Source organism: Tasmannia lanceolata, unplaced genomic scaffold (assembly GCF_043159265.1).
Source record: "Tasmannia lanceolata isolate RefF3 unplaced genomic scaffold, GAP_Taslan_0.1 ptg000346l, whole genome shotgun sequence".
NCBI lineage: Eukaryota > Viridiplantae > Streptophyta > Magnoliopsida > Canellales > Winteraceae > Tasmannia > Tasmannia lanceolata.
The window spans coordinates 20,001-25,000 of record NW_027519021.1 but is presented as its reverse complement, the minus strand read 5'-3'; positions in this window follow the sequence as shown (position 1 = coordinate 25,000).

Sequence of the window (5,000 nt, the reverse complement as noted above, 5' to 3'; positions counted from 1 at the left end):
GTGCAAGGCTAGTGTGCAAGGCTTGTATGCAAGGCTAGTGTGCAAGGCTGGTGTGCAAGGCTTGTGGGCAAGGCTGGTGCGCAAGGCTAGTTCCCAAGGGTTGTGTGCAAGGCTAGTGCCCAAGGCAAGTGCGCAAGGCTCGTGCCCAAAGCTAGTGCGCAAGGCTTGTGTGCAAGGCTACTGCGATGGGCCAGTGCCCAAGGCTTGTGAGCAAGGCTTGTATGCATGGCTTGTGTGCAAGGCTAGCGTCCAAGGCTTGTGCGCATGGCTTGTGCGCAAGGCTTGTGTCCAAGGCTTTTGTGCAAGGCTCGTGCGCAAGGCTAGTGTGCAAGGCTTGTGCGCATTGGCAGGTAGCCCACCAGCATGCACGATCCAAATGCCACTCACGCGACAACACGGTGCCAAGCCGGGCATGGTGTGCACTCAAAACCAATCAACGGACAGAGGTCATGCGTCATGGGGGGGATCTAGCAAGGCCATGGGGAAGGTCATGGAGGACCTTGGAAGCAAGCGCAAGACGAGAGCGAATCGAACAAGGGGCCAGGACGGGGCCTTGTGCCCATGGTCTTCGCAAGACAGCGTCCAAGGCACCCGAAAGCCCAAGGGAACCCAAACCCGGCCGACACTTGCAATCGCACATGCTCTCTGCAACACACCATCAATGCCGCCCAACGGGGCCAGCACGAGCAGTCCTCCGCGGTCCCCTGGCCCTGCGCACGTTTGTCTTCGAAACCGAGCATCAATGCCACAGAAAGTGCCGGGGCGCCAGCTGGAGCCATCATCCGCGTTGCCATGGCTCGCTTGGCCTTGGCTTGCCAGGCCCCGACACGAGCAATCGCGCATTTTCTTTGCAACCGACCATCAATGCCGCCCAACGGGGCCAGCACGAGCAGTCATCCGCGGTCCCCTGGCCCTGCGCACGTTTGTCTTTGAAACCGAGCATCAATGCCACAGAAAGTGCCGGGGCGCCAGCTGGAGCCATCATCCGACGTGCCATGGCTCTGGTCCCATGGTCTTCGCAACCGAGCATTCGTGACACCCGCGGGGCCAGGACACCAACCCTTCCGACACGAGCATTCGCGCATGTTCTTTGGCCACACAACGGCGCCAGCACGAGCAAAATCATCCGCGGTGCGGTGGCCTTGCACGGCCTTTTGTCTTTGGAACCAACCATCAGTGCCACGGGAAGTGCCGGAGTCCCGGCATCCGCGGTGCCAAGTCATTGCGCCCTTGGTCTCTGCAGCGGAGCATGCCGGGCACTCCCAACCATTGCAAGCAAGCAAGCAAGCAAGAAAGAAAGTAAGTAAGTAAGTAAGTATTACATATAGGGGCGGGACATGCGGGGAGATCTGCGAAACGTGCATTACGGGGCACACGCGTACCTACCGGGGCATACCGACCCCTATTGGGGCACACGTGTGCATATCGGGGCATACCGGGCCTATCGGGGCACACGCGTACATACCGGGGCATACCGAGCCCTACTGGGGCACACGTGCGCATATCGGGGCGTACCAAGCCTATCGGGGCATACGCATGTATCCCAAGGCATACCGAGTCTATCCGGGCATACGCGTTCATACCGGGGCGTAACGGGCCTATCGGGGCATACTTGGGCATATCCGGGCAAAAAATGCCCAAAACTTGCGCAACCTTGGCAACCGTGGTCCATTCCTCTCTATATGCCTAGCCTTGCCAACCGTGGTCCATTCCTCACTATATGCCATGGCCTTGTGCCCATGGTCTTCCCAAGACAGCGTCCAAGGCCCCCGGAAGGCCAAGGGAGCCCAACCCAGCAATGCCCTGCTATGGCAAGCCAAGGCCAAGCATTCCGGTGCCTATCCGGGCAAAAATGCAATTCCTCTCTATATGCCTAGCCTTGGCAACCGTGGTCCATTCCCCACCATATGCCATGGCCTTGTGCCCATGGTCTTCCCAAGACAGTGTCCAAGGCGCCCGGAAGGCCAAGGGAGCCCAACCCAGCAATGCCCTGCTTTGGCAAGCCAAGGCCAAGCATTCCGGTGCCTAACCTTGGCAACCGTGGTCCTTTCCTCACCATATGCCATGGCCTTGTGCCCATGGTCTTCGCAAGACATCGTCCAAGGCGCCCAAAAGGCCAAGGGAGCCCAACCCAGCAATGCCTTGCTAGGACAAGCCAAGGCCAAGCATTCCGGTGCCTATCCGGGCAAAAACGCCCAAAGCATGCCCATTCCTTAGCCTATCCAGGCAAAAACGCCCAAAATCTGCACATTCTAGTGCCTATCCGGGCAAAAACGCCCACCAGCATGCCACCCTCCTATAGGGTTTGCGCAACCAACCAGCCTAACCACCAGTGGCAACCAAAGGTGCTGTTAGCGACGACTTCTGAAGACGCAACGAGACGCGACGTGTTTGCGCCCAGACGCGACGAGACGATGCGGGATCTGCGCCCAAGAATGCCTAGACCCGTCGACTTGATGCGGGATCAGCTCGCCCAAGCATGCCTAGTGTGCAAGGCCTGTGTGCAAGGCTAGTGTCCAAGGCTAGTGTGCAAGGCTCATGTGGAACGCTAGTGCGCAAGGCTAGTGCCCAAGGCTTGTGTGCCAGGCCCGTGTGCAAGGCTAGTGTCCAGGGCTTGTGTGCATTGCTTGAGTGCAAGGCTTGTGTGCATTGCTCGAGTGCATGGCTTGTGTGCAAGGGTTGTGCGCAAGGCTAGTGTGCGGGGCTTGTGCGCATGGCTAATGTGCACGGCTTGTGTGCATGGCTACCGTGCAAGGCTAGTTTGCTTGGCTAGGGTGCAAGGCTCGCATGCGAGGCTAGTGTGCAAGGCTGCGTGCAAGGGAAGCGTGCAGGGCGAGTGTGCGAGGCCACTGTGCACGGCGCCAGCACTAGCGAGCCATCATCCGCGTTGCCATGGCTCGCTTGGCCTTGGCTTGCCAGGCCCCGACACGAGCAATCGCGCATTTTCTTTGCAACCGACCATCAATGCCGCCCAACGGGGCCAGCACGAGCAGTCCTCCGCGGTCCCCTGGCCCTGCGCACGTTTGTCTTTGAAACCGAGCATCAATGCCACAGAAAGTGCCGGGGCGCCAGCTGGAGCCATCATCCGACGTGCCATGGCTCGCTTGGCCTTGGCTTGCCGGGCCCCGACACGAGCAATCGCGCATTTTCTTTGCAACCGACCATCAATGCCGCCCAACGGGGCCAGCACGAGCAGTCATCCGCGGTCCCCTGGCCCTGCGCACGTTTGTCTTTGAAACCGAGCATCAATGCCACAGAAAGTGCCGGGGCGCCAGCTGGAGCCATCATCCGACGTGCCATGGCTCTGGTCCCATGGTCTTCGCAACCGAGCATTCGTGACACCCGCGGGGCCAGGACACCAACCCTTCCGACACGAGCATTCGCGCATGTTCTTTGGCCACACAACGGCGCCAGCACGAGCAAAATCATCCGCGGTGCGGTGGCCTTGCACGGCCTTTTGTCTTTGGAACCAACCATCAGTGCCACGGGAAGTGCCGGAGTCCCGGCATCCGCGGTGCCAAGTCATTGCGCCCTTGGTCTCTGCAGCGGGGCATGCCGGGCACTCCCAACCATTGCAAGCAAGCAAGCAAGCAAGAAAGAAAGTAAGTAAGTAAGTAAGTATTACATATAGGGGCGGGACATGCGGGGAGATCTGCGAAACGTGCATTACGGGGCACACGCGTACCTACCGGGGCATACCGACCCCTATTGGGGCACACGTGTGCATATCGGGGCATACCGGGCCTATCGGGGCATACCGGGCCTATCGGGGCACACGCGTACATACCGGGGCATACCGAGCCCTACTGGGGCACACGTGCGCATATCGGGGCGTACCAAGCCTATCGGGGCATACGCATGTATCCCAAGGCATACCGAGTCTATCCGGGCATACGCGTTCATACCGGGGCGTAACGGGCCTATCGGGGCATACTTGGGCATATCCGGGCAAAAAATGCCCAAAACTTGCGCAACCTTGGCAACCGTGGTCCATTCCTCTCTATATGCCTAGCCTTGCCAACCGTGGTCCATTCCTCACTATATGCCATGGCCTTGTGCCCATGGTCTTCCCAAGACAGCGTCCAAGGCCCCCGGAAGGCCAAGGGAGCCCAACCCAGCAATGCCCTGCTATGGCAAGCCAAGGCCAAGCATTCCGGTGCCTATCCGGGCAAAAATGCGATTCCTCTCTATATGCCTAGCCTTGGCAACCGTGGTCCATTCCCCACCATATGCCATGGCCTTGTGCCCATGGTCTTCCCAAGACAGTGTCCAAGGCGCCCGGAAGGCCAAGGGAGCCCAACCCAGCAATGCCCTGCTTTGGCAAGCCAAGGCCAAGCATTCCGGTGCCTAACCTTGGCAACCGTGGTCCTTTCCTCACCATATGCCATGGCCTTGTGCCCATGGTCTTCGCAAGACATCGTCCAAGGCGCCCAAAAGGCCAAGGGAGCCCAACCCAGCAATGCCCTGCTAGGGCAAGCCAAGGCCAAGCATTCCGGTGCCTAACCTTGGCAACCGTGGTCCTTTCTTCACCATATGCCATGGCCTTGTGCCCATGGTCTTCGCAAGACATCGTCCAAGGCGCCCAAAAGGCCAAGGGAGCCCAACCCAGCAATGCCTTGCTAGGACAAGCCAAGGCCAAGCATTCCGGTGCCTATCCGGGCAAAAACGCCCAAAGCATGCCCATTCCTTAGCCTATCCAGGCAAAAACGCCCAAAATCTGCACATTCTAGTGCCTATCCGGGCAAAAACGCCCACCAGCATGCCACCCTCCTATAGGGTTTGCGCAACCAACCAGCCTAACCACCAGTGGCAACCAAAGGTGCTGTTAGCGACGACTTCTGAAGACGCAACGAGACGCGACGTGTTTGCGCCCAGACGCGACGAGACGATGCGGGATCTGCGCCCAAGAATGCCTAGACCCGTCGACTTGATGCGGGATCAGCTCGCCCAAGCATGCCTAGTGTGCAAGGACTGTGTGCAAGGCTAGTGTCCAAGGCTAG